The sequence below is a fragment of the Podarcis liolepis genome (genome assembly GCF_965112155.1).
Source record: "Podarcis liolepis genome assembly, chromosome: 4".
In the NCBI taxonomy this organism is placed as follows: domain Eukaryota; kingdom Metazoa; phylum Chordata; class Lepidosauria; order Squamata; family Lacertidae; genus Podarcis; species Podarcis liolepis.
The window spans coordinates 26,533,499-26,546,831 of NC_139558.1; the positions used below are offsets into that span (position 1 = coordinate 26,533,499).

Consider the following 13,333-nt stretch of genomic DNA (forward strand, 5'->3'; position numbering starts at 1 on the left):
TTTATGCCTTAGCACAATGTTTCCTAACCTGGTGCCCTCCAGATGGTTTAGACTGCAACTCCCATTACCCTGGTGGGGGCTGAAGTCGAAAGAATTCAGAGGACAATCAGATTAAGGGAGTATAATCGACTCAGTTGTCTTGGAGCAGGCTTCCTCAACCTTGGCCCTCCAGATGTTTTTGGCCTACAACTCCCATGATCCCTAACTAGCAGGACCAGTGGTCAGGGATGATAGGAATTGTAGTCTCAAAACATCTGGAGAGCCAAGGTTGAGGAAGCCTGTCTTGGAGGTTTGAAGCCCTCTTCAAATACACATACAAGATTTGCCTTGAGCAACTGCAACACGTCTAGAAAAGTTGCAGAAGACTTTAGCCCAGATTTTTGTGTGTGTGGAGGGAGCAAATGCATGCGCTTCCTCCTCCCTCCCCACATTCCCAACTACAAAAATAGACTCGGTTGCTCGTGAATGCTTAAAGACGGCAGTCCTGCCAGGAAAATTAGCACGGCACATTTCATACACAAGGACTGCCTTGCAAGACTCTGTGTGATAAATTGAGTTCAGCAACTCTCTTGAAAGCCATATCCTAAGATCCTTCAAGGCTCTGGTATTTGCCGTCCTTCGGCACATGTGCACTTGATGAGTTCGAGACACATTACACTGCCTTGCAGTTGCAGCCCTGGGAAACCAACAGTGATACAAAGTTCAGTCTTAGCCCTATGAAGACAACTGTAAAAACATCCATTGTCGTAAATACCACCATTGAGGAACAAGAGGGAATCATCTGGGTTGCTGTGGACACAAAGGCAGGAGGGAAGCAATTTATATAATTGTTCCCTCCTGCCTCAGGTGTACATGTCAGTGAAGAAACATCCACTTGGACTCTAGGGCTCAACATACCATACGCCAACGCCTTGGGTTACTGCCAACTGCACAGTTTAAGACAAATAATATGTTAAGACATTGTTGTTCGGTTAGGTTTTGGAGCAGAATCTGTGCACATGGTCAAGGTGATCATCTCAGAAGCTGTGGACTGAAAGGGAAGCAAAGTTTGGTCAAGGAGTCTCTGGCTAATGGCTGAATCAGGTCTGAATATTTGTCTTAAGGGCAGAATTGTCTCTGTCAGCATGGACCCTGCTGGAATGGTGAGAAACAGAAGACTTGGCAATGCTTTAGTCAAGCTGAGATCATGTACCAGAGTGACAAAGATACAAGGCTCATTAGCAGCTCTGAATGACCCTCATAAGACCTTGTATACTCCAATAAAGCTTGAGATCACGTCAGCCCTCTAACAATAGAAACCTGTTTCTAGGGTGTTTCCCATATGACCTGTTATTTACCAATACAGAAAATAGTTGTGACTGTAGGGGGAAAGTTGTAGGCCAAAACATCTGGAGGGCTGCAGGTTGGGAGTGCCTGTTCTAACGTATTTTTGTGCTACGACTTCTCCCTTCTGTGACACACACACGAAGAGAGAAGAAAACTTTGCTTTTAAATTCTTACTCCTTGAAATAATTTTACACTGGGTTGCGTTTTTCTGTGCTGAGTTTTCCATATCTATTTTTGTACAGCTCTGATTGTTTCGTTCCCAGATGAGATTCAAACTTCAATATTTTATTTTTAAACATTTTTTTCTTTCATTTTTACCTGGACTAATTTTCTGTTTGTATTTTCCTGGATCCTGTACCCCGAACATCAGATAGATCTCAAGCAGCATGCATCAAAGACACAGCAGCCCTATTCCTGGGATTTCACACTTTGCAAACATGTTTTAGTCTCTCAGGTCCTGTTTTGTCACCAATCTCTTCCCAAACTCTGAACCTCATTTTCAGACACAACTCAGTCAAAGTTACAGACATTTACAATTCATTTCTATGCATATTATCATAACACGTGGAACACAACTTGCCCATCTAGAAATATACTATTGTGCCTCCTTCGGGAGTAAGCCCCACTCAATGGGAGTTATTTCTGCATAAAACATTCACTGGAATAGCCTGTTAATCCTTGTTAATTTTGGTGGAAGAGATCCCAACATAACTCGCCCACTGGCTGTTGGCTTCCTCAAGACCACATTTGAAAGGACATAGAACAGCTGACAGTTACAACTGAAAATATAACATGTAAGAAAACAATTACCACTTAGTGGTGAAAATAATAAAACAAAAGGAAGCAAGAATATATACAGAATATAAATAACAACAATGCACATGAATTATAAGGATAAATATTCTCTTAATATTTGTCATTCAAAGAAAAGCCCCACAAACAAATAAAAATTGGCCATCATTCTATAGGTCTATTTATTTGTCCATTTTCTTCTCTGCTATAATATGTGAGTTTCAGTGGTGTAACAATGTTCCAGATTTTTCCAGACCCATCCAGAATCGGTGGTGCTGTTTTCTTCTTTGAAGTTTTAGTAATAAACTTGTTAACAGCTACCAAATTAGCTATAACGGTCTCCAAGTCTGTCCAATACTATATATTTCAAATAATTCAGTAACAACACTTTGGGGTCATCCAGTCATCATAGAACTGCATTTCTGGATAGTGGTTGGGTAATTTTGAATTACTGAGCAAGTCCAAAATATATATAAACTCTCTGTCAAGCAGTTGCTATATCTCCAACCTTTATCCTGTGCAGTTCTATATATTTTTGCAAATCTGTATGGGGTTAACCGCCATTTATATTAGATCTTATCAAGGATATTGCTTTAAGTATCCAGATATAATGCCCAAATCATCTCCATTCTTCCAAAGTTACCTCTTACTGCTCTCTTGCTCATTTTTTTATGAATATCACAATTTTAGACTATAAGTAATGATACCTTTCTTACAATTAAATGTTTGCAAAGTTTTGAATTCAGTGCCCTCTCTTACAGCACTATTTCCTTTACAAATGTAATACTGCCTCTCTTCTTTGAAAATATTGATATAATTGTGGCCAAATACCACCCTTCATATCAATAACTTCTATATGTGATTTTATTCTTTGCCTAGATTGTCGGCAAACATACCAGATAGCTAGCAAGTAACGAATGAGTCTTAAGACAACTCACTTCAATTCCTTCATTCCCATTTCTCTTGATTAATGGTAATGGATGGCAAAGAGGGTTATCACCAGATGTTGCTTCTTTCCAGGAGAGTTATCCTTAGTCCAGAACGCCACGACTCAGAAGAGCAAGCATGACAAATCCCATGTCCTTTGGAAGTTTTAATCTGGCAGCAATCCTATTGTGCTTATAGTCTTGCCCTTTGCTCACTTTTAAAGCATCTTACCCCAACCCAATAAAAAATGTGCTTCTAATAAACAATAATGCCTCATGCATTTTAATGACATGGGCCATGTTATGGATTCATCTTTTGCCAAACTTCAGTATTTACCTCAAAGCTATTTCGCTACGTTTGAATTTTTATTTTATACTGTGTGAATGCAATAAATAAGGCATCTTCCAAAACAAAACAAAGATTTGGCAGAACAAAGAGGCATCTACTTTGGATACGTCAAGCCGTGCACTCTTGTAACTGTCTGTTATTTATTTTAGCAAGGTCTGCCTGGGAGATGGCGTCTTAAGCAAACTATGGCTAAAGTCAGTTCACCATCCTTTGGGGGAGGTGGGGGTGAGAATATTCGGCTTTAGTACAGTCTGAATACATCTCTCTCTGAGCTTAAGGCTTCGATCCTATGCATCCACTCCAAAAAGTATGCCGCATGGACCAAAGTGGGGCTTACTTCTGAGCAGATGGGCACCAGTTAGCACTGCAAGTTCTAATTAGACCAAGAAAGAGGACAGGGCTACTATCAAAATGTGAGCTAGCCTAGGCTGCAATGGCTCCCATTCAGTCCCATGGACCAAGTTAACGGAGTGATTAATGAGACAGTTGCTGCTCCCAATAGGGACATAGCTAGTACACTACTGCGATGATGATCCTCAACGTGCAGCTTTTACTTTTTTCCATATCAGTTAACGGCCGTCACATATTCTTAGAAAACACAGTAATGTTCAGTACTTGGAGGCAGAAGCTCTTTGCAGAGAGTCCCCCATGAATCCAAAGTGATTCACTCTCCACCAAGAGGAATCCAATAGGACCTTATGGAAACATTGATGTTATATTGCTATATTATTATACAGTTCCTTATAAAGAACATGGTTGACAGGTCCCTATCCAAAGGTGCTTCTAGTCTGATAATAGGTTCAAGGGTCAGAAAGGTTAAGGGGATAAAGCCTTTTGTTGAGAAATGAACAAAAGTCCTTGCACAGAGGTTTTGATGATGCCACTACTTACGTGACTTCCTCCCACGGCCAGCCCACTCATGAGGCCAGGTGAGGCGACTGACTCAGACAGCAGGATCCACAGGGGCAGCAGAGCCCAATGCAGATATTTATCCCTGCTGCCTTGTCCCCTAGATCTTTACTCATCCGTTCTTCCCTGTCAGGGAGGGAGACTCAATTTTGCAGTTTGCCTCAGGCATCAAAATGTCTTGGGCCAGCCCTGATCCTACCCTACGTGTTTGACATTGTGTTATATATGTGGATAGCAGGAGGGCTATAAATGGACTAAATATGGACTATGGGGATGCCTGGTAAATTGCATCCCCTCCAACATTTCTCCGATGAAAACGGAGATGTCCTAAGGAAAAGCAGGACATTCCGGGATCAAATCAGAAACCAGGATGGCTTCTGTAAATCCAGGGCTGTCCCTGGAAAATAGGAACTCTTGGAGGGTCTGAAATTGTGCTCCTTCTCCCTCTCCTATATAACATAAATCCTGCAATTTAAGTTATCCCAAACACGGAAGAAAGAATGTGGGGTAATCTGTGCTGTTGTAGCCAAGCTTTCAAGGACACAAACCCCACTTACATGATAAGGCAAGCTTCAGGTTTGCTTTGATCTGCAAAGAGCCGAGTTGTAAGGAGCGCTTCTGTTCCCTGCTTAAGAAACCAAGAACTCCTTTTGCTGCATTATGTATAACATCATTACAGACAAGGTACAAGTCAAGAGCAAATGGTTCACGTATTCCACTTGCATACTAAAGCAGCCCTGGGACTGGAAGCTGCATTTAGGTGCTGTATTACACAGCTCTCTTTTTAAGAGTACCACTTAGGTCCTTTTTCGCATTTGCCAAGGAAGGAAGGTCTTTCGTCTTTAAGTTTTCCAAATGTAAAAGTTTCCCTTCCCCGGAGACAAGGGTATGTAGGTGAAGGAGGCTGGCACTGAATGTTGCTTGCAAGGCAGTAGGCAGTGATGAAGCTCCTTATCAATAGTGATCCGAACCTGAGGGCAAGCGCTATCCATATCGTAGAAGAACAGATAGCATGGCACAATTACAGCTAATGAGCCAGAAGCCAAGAGTGCAAAATACAATTTAGTTTATTGGCCTGGGGGGGGGGAATGCTTTGCTATACTTGTGGGAATTCCAAATACAGCTCTACTGCAAAGAAATAATTTGAAAGCAGGTAGTAACCACGCAGGCTGAGCACAAACCTGACATGAACATCTTAAACATGTTTACTCAAGATTTAATTTTTATTTTTGTGGAATCTGTTTCCAGCAAGTGCGTTTAGATTTGCAGTCAAACTCAAATAAATCCAGTGGACCATACTTGGAGATAAACATACATTAAGAACTGGCTGTTGGGTGATGCAGAGATTACCGTAACTCTACTATTCAAAACCCACCCACTTGCTCTAAAATATGTAGCTCTTAATCTCTCAACTCTTATATCTGTTGGCAAAAGCACTAGCACTCTGGGCAAGTGGTAAAGCAGCATATCACGAACAGGAAAACTAACTTTTGGTTATACAAAGTTTAGATAATTATTATTATTATTATTATTATTATTATTATTTATTTATTTATTTATTTATTTATTTATTTATACCCCGCCCATCTGGCTGAGTTTCCCCAGCCACTCTGGGCGGCTCCCAATCAAGTGTTAAAAACAGTACAGCTTTAAATATTAAAAACTTCCCTGAACAGGGCTGCCTTAAGATGTCTTCTGAATGTCAGGTAGTTGTTTATCTCTTTGACTTCTGATGGGAGGGTGTTCCACCGGGTGGGCGCCACCACCAAGAAGGCCCTCTGTCTGGTTCCTGCAGCCTCACCTCTCACAATGAGGGAACTGCCAGAAGGCCCCCGGCGCTAGATCTCAGTGTCCGGGCTGAACGATGGGGGTGGAGATGCTCCTTCAGGTATACAGAGAAAGCATTCACCTTGGGCTAGGGCTGACATTCAGACAAAGAAATCTTAAACCAATTAGTCATATACTTTTTAGCCAGTTAAATCTTCAAAAGGCACATCTGAAGCAAAAGGCACATTTACTTTGTGTGTTTGTTGTGTGAGTTGTGCGTTGTGTTGCATTCTGTTACATGCATGAGAGAAGGGGAAAACCTCTAAGAGGGTGGACATAATCATAATCTGCTGTGATTGAGATGCCTTTTCAGTTGACCAAAGTTATTTAAATTAATCTAACCAATCTTGCAATAAAGCATCTACTTAAACAGATGAGAGGTGCATTTAGAAGTCTATGGGAACCATGCAATCAACAGCTGGAGGACTTTTTCTTTTATCAGTACAGTGGTACCTCGGGTTACATACACTTCAGGCTACAGGCTTCACTAACCTAGAAATAGTACCTCAGGTTAAGAACTTTGCTTCAGGATGAGAACAGAAATCGTGCTCCGGCGGTGCGGCGGCAGCAGGAGGCCCCATTAGCTAACGTGGTGCTTCAGGTTAAGAACAGTTTCAGGTTAAGAATGGACCTCCGGAACGAATTAAGTACTTAACCCGAAGTACCACTGTATTGCATTGGTAGCATCTCCTCATGTTCATAAGTGGCCCAAGACCAGGAGGGGAGTTCTCTGGAAGAGTGGGGAGACAATATTTAGCTTTGGTCAATGTTTGAGATCACATTTACGGGGGGGGGGGTGCACTGGCCCCAAGATTCACCTTGCATATTTCCACTTCTGTAACTTAGGTTCTGAGCCATAAAAGGCAGTGTTCTCTATTCATCTGAAATAGGGAACCTAAAAACAGCTATATATTTTCCCCTTTTTCCAAAGTGTATGAAATTTGCAAGTGCAGGAGAACCTTCCAGCATGGATTAAATTTGCAGTTATCTATAAATTGCATACAATCTCCCTTCTGGAGGTATAAAGTCTACTAAATTTAAAAGGGCATCTTCAGTGATGTTTTCCTCTACAACATGTGGCAGTTAAAATGCTAGGAATTGCTTAACCTTACGCTAGTGTTTTGTGGGCAATCAGATAAAAGGGAAATCTTCCAAATTACAATCAAATAGGTCCAGTGGGGTTGTTTAATGTAAAAAAAATAAATCCAAAACTTTCTTCTATAATCCATATTACGGCAATACATTTATTAAGACAACGACGAGTCCATACACATGATATCTTTAAAGCATATGCATACAGACTATACATTTAAAGCAATTCTAATCACAGAGTTTCCCCTCACTTAGTTGCGCTTCTAGGCAACCATTAACAAAGTACAACATTCAGAATTATTTTCAAGGGAAGAATGTGCTTTAAAGTATAGTGTGTAATCGGTTAAAAAAAAAACCCACCTAGCCATATTAGTTTCATATTTTGAGGGTAGTGCAAGGATTTTTCTCTCGCTTTTTCTCACCATAAATAAGTGAAGAGGTGGCTGAGCAGTGGGTATTCTTGCTTGTTCTTTTTTTAAAAAAGCTTTGCAGTTTCATACCAGCCTCTCTGGTGCTTGTTTGTGTCCTCTTCAGGCCTCTAGAATGTTGCCTGTGGAGTTCTGAAAGGCTTTGGAGTGTTTCTGGTTAAAAGAAGAGCAACAGAGGGTTCTTTTAAAAGGTGGGGGGAGCTTAATTAAGCTTTCAGTTTTAAAAGAACCCTCTGCTTCCGTGCTTTAACAGCAAACATCCAGTGCTCTTTGGGCATCGTTTTGAACAGCCTCGCGTCTTGCAAAGCATCTGAATCTAAAGAAGCAGAGATATAGCAAAACACTGAACTAAAAGGGACAGAAAAGGACACGAACAGCAGCAACGTGAGGCTCTGTAAGGGCCTGATCTGACCTGGGATGCTTATTGACATCATGCTTTTACTCAAGAAGGACCTTTCTGTCAGTACTGCATAAAGCTTTACCTTTACCTTTACAGCACATGCTACCATGTGTACCTACCTGCTCAGCCTGCTGACCAGGTACCAAGCGCAAGTGTGCCACTATAAGGCCCCTGCTATTCATTATTTTCAAACTGGCCTTTGATTGGACAGCCCTTAAAATACATGGCTTTCCTCTTTAAAGTAGGACACATGAACACCTTCTTCTTCCACAGGCTTGCTGTCACAATAGAATGAAATGGTGATTTCCTCCATCTCACAAGAAGAATTTTTGTTAAACCTGAATTATGTTTTCCTTTGACCACATAAGCAAACACATGGATCCACATGTGGTGGAACTGTAAAAAGATCAGACAGTTTTGGGAAATGATTTACAACGAACTTAAGAAAATGTTTAAATGCTCCTTCCCTAAGAAGCCTGAAGCCTTCCTGACTAGGAATTATGGGCAACGAAATTCCAAAAAAGTTCAGGGGAGTCTTTACAATGGCTGCCAGAATTTTATTTGCAAAAGGTTGGAAGGGAGAGGTTATCCCATCCAAATCAGACTGGCAAAATAAATTAAGAGAGTACATTGAACTAGAGAGGGTATCAGCAAGGTTACGAGACGTTACAGATGAAAAATTTACCAGAGAGTGGGACATATACAGAGTCTATGTAAAAGAACAAAATATCAATCCGTTGGCAGGTTTTGAGTGAGTTTCTGTGTGTAAATAGGATAACTTTATAAAATTTAAAGTAAGTTAAATAACATGGAAGGAAAAAAGTTAAGTGCATATTCAAGGAATCCAATTTGGGAACATAATGGGAAGATCGGAGGTCACATTAAATTTAATTACAGAAATATGTACAAAACAAGTATCAATTAAGGAATGAATGATTGTTTATTTTTATTTTGTCTTTTAACATCTATTGATTATTTCTGATATACAGTTTTAAAACCAATAAAGCATTCATTGACCTCATACGCAGAAGCTTCCCAGATGTTATTAGACAGACTTAGAAACCAGCCTATGACATTAAGAGAGTTTCCTACCTAAAATACTGTAAGAAAACAATGCAGGCTTTTCTGCCTTGAGTACTTAAACCCAGTTTAGGACATACTAATGCCCTCAACTAAGCCTTGAGTGTTTCGTTGGCTCCTCTGTGTGTATGCTTACCCTTCCCACACACCCGTGACCAAGTGGAAAACAGCAAGAGAGTTATCTGACAACAGTTAGCTGCTCCTGGAAAGATTCCAATCACTCTCAGCTTAGAAGGGCCAAAATAAGGATAGCCACCTTTAAGTGATTTGTAGAGTTAATCAAATAACGTGGGGTGGCTGTAACATGCCAGATGGAAGGTTAGGCACTCCCATAATGCAATACCACTCACATAACCAACGCAGATATGCTCAGCCAGGGCAAAATGCCCCATTAATGCTCAACATTACAACCCGAGTAATCTCTGCTCAGAGAATCATCCACACTTGGTGGAAAGCAACGTAAGCTGGAGACCATGTGGCATTAATAAAAAGAGTGAAAAACCACCAGAGCTTCCCAATTTCAGACTCCAGGGCTGAAGATGAAGGCAGCCCAAGGTTTAATCTGCTGCAATGCAAAAATTACTACTCCTTTGAGGTAGTCAGACATAGCTAGGCCGAGCCTGGTTGGAAGCTGGAGAGCAACATTTTGCATTGTTAATATTGAGAACATGTCAGGAAATGTGGCAGCCATCATGCTTCCTGCCTGTTACTTCCCTCCACTCACTGCCTTGCCACCTACATGCTATGTGGAATATTAAAGTCCAGTGGGCAAGTGAGGAGGGAATTGAGGACTCAGCCCAGGGAAGGGAAGGGAAGGGAAGGGAAGGGAAGGGAACGAGGAGTACACAGTTCCTTAAGGTAAACTTTGGTTTTTCATATTGTAACCTTGGGAGTCCTAAAGCCAAGGTTCCTACAAGAAATTTGCCTATGCTAGTTTTGTGTTTTCTCTGTTTAAAAGAATGTATGTCTAGATTGAAAAGGAAGCAAATTAAGACTTTCTAGAGCACCGTGCTTTTGCGTCTCCTTATATTTAATTGTGGTTTTTTTCCTATTTACATCAGAACAAAAATTGTTCAGTTACTCTCACCAGAAAAGAAGAAATATAATTCAAGGGATTATACAAAATCTAGTATTTCCTGGCACACAGTTCTATATGATTTAATTTGATCCAAATAGATTACAAAGGCCTTCAGTTGTCCATAAGTACAGATCATCTATTGCCCCAAAGTCTTTTGTAGAAATTTTAATTCAAAAAAATTCATAGAACACTTAATTTAAAAAACAACAACAAACCCTGTGGTTTACATAAAATATTCATTTTAAAGATAGCGATAAAAACAGGCTTTGAAAGTAGTAAAGATAATAACAAATGTACATAATATCTTGGTCGGATTGCCTTTATTATTATTTATGTCTGTCAATCCATGCATCTGTTGTAAGCAAACTTGTATTTCTTTCAATATTTTATAATCTGGATTGGAGCGGCGTAAACAGATCACGATACTTGCTTAGGCTGACAGTAGGTTAAGTTGAAAAGCAACATACCAGCTGCCTTGCCAGTAGTTTTTTCAACAAGCAGTCTTTTAAAAAGCAAAAAGCCAGGGTTGAGAAACCTCTGCCCTTCAAATGATGTTGACTCCAACTCTCATCATGTCCAATAATTGGCTGTGCTTGACTGAGGCTGAGGGGACCCCCGAGTCCAACAGTTTCCTCATCCCTATTTTAAAGTTCATATTGTGCAGGGCTGTACAGGTGAACCCACCTTTCACAGGAAGCATTAAAAGAAAAAGAGGAAAGTTACTCAGCAATACACTGCAAACCATTCCAAGCCACCTTCGGTCAGGGCCCCAGTCTTAAATACCTAGCTCTAGCTTGGCTGACACAGCTATATACGAAAGATCAGCTGCTACAACAGAAATATCTCTCTCGAGGTAATGCTTCCTAAAGGGCACAGAAACATTAAGGACTCTTTCAAATAACCCCTAAGGTGTGCAAGTCCTGGAACTTAGACTGCATTTAGACAACAGTGCAGTTCCCTTTTCTTTCTTTCTTTTGTCTGTGCAAATACATGACACCAAGACACTTCCAAAGGACAGTTTACTGGGGACTGGGTGCTGTTCTGACATGCAAGTTTTGCAGAGCCAGTTGTATGGTGTCATCCTCATCAAAACACCATCCTATACTGTTTGCCAATCAAAACCAGATTTAGCATTTCTGTGGGAAGTCCAGTAAGCAAAAACACAAACCCTTGTGGAAATGATAAAGTGGGGTTGGGATGTTGTTTTGAGGAAACATTGCAAAAGAAGCCAGCGTGGCGTAGTTGTTAAGAGCGGTAGACTCATAATCTGGTGAACCGAGTTCACGTCTCCGCTCCTCCACATGCAGCTGCTAGGTGACCTTGGGCCAGTCACACTTCTTTGAAGTCTCTCAGCCCCACTCACCTCACAGAGTGTTTGTTGTGGGGAAGGAAGGGAAAGGAGAATGTTAGCCGCTTTGAGACTCCTTCAGATAGTGATAAAGCGGAATATCAAATCCAAGACTTGGCAGGCATAAGCAGTTCTGACATCCACAATGCTATGTGGAAGCTCCCTTGCAGCATATCCAAAAGCCACATTTTTTTCTGTTGCAAAAACCCTAGCAGCCTTTTATTGTAGAATTGTAGAGTTGCAAGGGACCTTGTGGATCATCTGGTCTGACCCCAGGGGAGACCCCAGGGAGAGGTACATGCCTACAATTTGAGAAATGCCCTTGTGCAAAGCCACGTTTAGAAAAGCAACCACAAAACCTGGATGGCACCGCAGACTGGAAGAGAGAGAGAGAAAGGGTCTTAGAGTCTGACCAAACCCCCCCCCCTCAACCTAGCACATGTTTTCACAACATGAACCAACACATAGTTTTCCAGTGCTGGCATTACCAGCACCATGCTCTAACAAGTGAGCTAAGGAAGATGAGTTGTTGTTGAGAATAATAATATTATCCAAATCATTCAGCCAAATATGCTTCCTGCACCTTTGGATCCTATATATAGTTTGTTATCCACAGCCTGAAGGTCTATTTGCTTTCTCCACAAGTTGCACTCCATGATGGGTACGACACAAGAACAGGGCCAATGAGAGAGAGAGAGAAAGGCTGTAGAAGTGAGAGAGTACAACAGTAAAATATAAAGGTGAATAATGCAAAGTCTGAAGGGAATTTAGTAATTCCCTCTATCCTATTACCTCAGATCATTTGAGCAAACAAAAAAAGTTTCTCTCAGTATTAGAACTCATTTCACCTTTCACTGGAGAGCCAGTGTGGTGTAGTGGTTAAGAGCGGGGGACTCGTAATCTGGTGAACCAGGTTTGCTTCCCCGCTCCTCCACATGCAGCCGCTGGGTGACCTTGGGCTAGTCACACTTCTCTGAAGTCTCTCAGCCTCACTCACCTCACAGAGTGTTTGTTGTGGGGGAGGAAGGGAAAGGAGAATGTGAGCCGCTTTGAGACTCCTTAGGGTAGTGATAAAGCGGGATATCAAATCCAAACTCTTCTTCTTCTTCTGTGTATGAGTCTCAAACCAAAATTTAAAGTGGTTTATAGTATTGATCAAAAATAAAGAGGTGTTTCCTTGCCTCTGTTTCCTAACTAGATTCTTATAACTGTGCACTGAACTCCACTTATGCCTAAAGCCAGCAGGGAGCCGTGCTGGTGGAATTCAACTTACAAACAGGTATTTTCTATGCAGGCCCTCATCTTCCATGGGGGGGAAAAAGCACTGTATTTCAAAGGGAACCGAAAAACAGACCCCAATGCCTCCCGATGAAGTAAACAGCACAATTACAAGAACTCTATTTCAAACCAGACAGCAAAAGCAATCACCAAGAACAATAAATGTCATGTACCCCAGATGACAGGAAGCAAGCGGTGCTGCGAGATCAGTTGTGTCGTTTATAGAGAAGCTTTAAGTTAAGAGCCATGTGAGAGGTGGTGTGAAGTCTAAATTTAGCACAGCTGCTAAAGGTTGGTGGAAGTAGCGTTCTCATCCCACATTTGTGTCTCAGTTCAACAGGAAGTCACCATATGGGCATGTCAGAATACAAAGCACAAGGCTGTGTGGATCACTGCAGGGTTTAGCACAGGCTTCCTCAACCTCGGCCCTCCAGATGTTTTGAGACTACAATTCCCATCATCCCTGACCACTGGGTCCTGCTAGCTAGGGATCATGGGAG

The 13,333-nt window shown here is 41.4% G+C and overlaps 1 long non-coding RNA gene across 1 annotated transcript in view; it reads left to right on the plus strand.

The window, feature by feature from the left end:
* The window catches only part of LOC310706075, a 524,112-nt gene extending 511,453 nt beyond the window's left edge, over positions 1-12,659 (plus strand). The window contains exon 3 of the long non-coding RNA XR_014525641.1: positions 12,418-12,659. This is a non-coding gene — a long non-coding RNA (uncharacterized lncRNA). The remainder of the gene's footprint in view (positions 1-12,417) is intronic.
* The last annotated feature ends 674 nt before the right edge of the window (positions 12,660-13,333 follow it).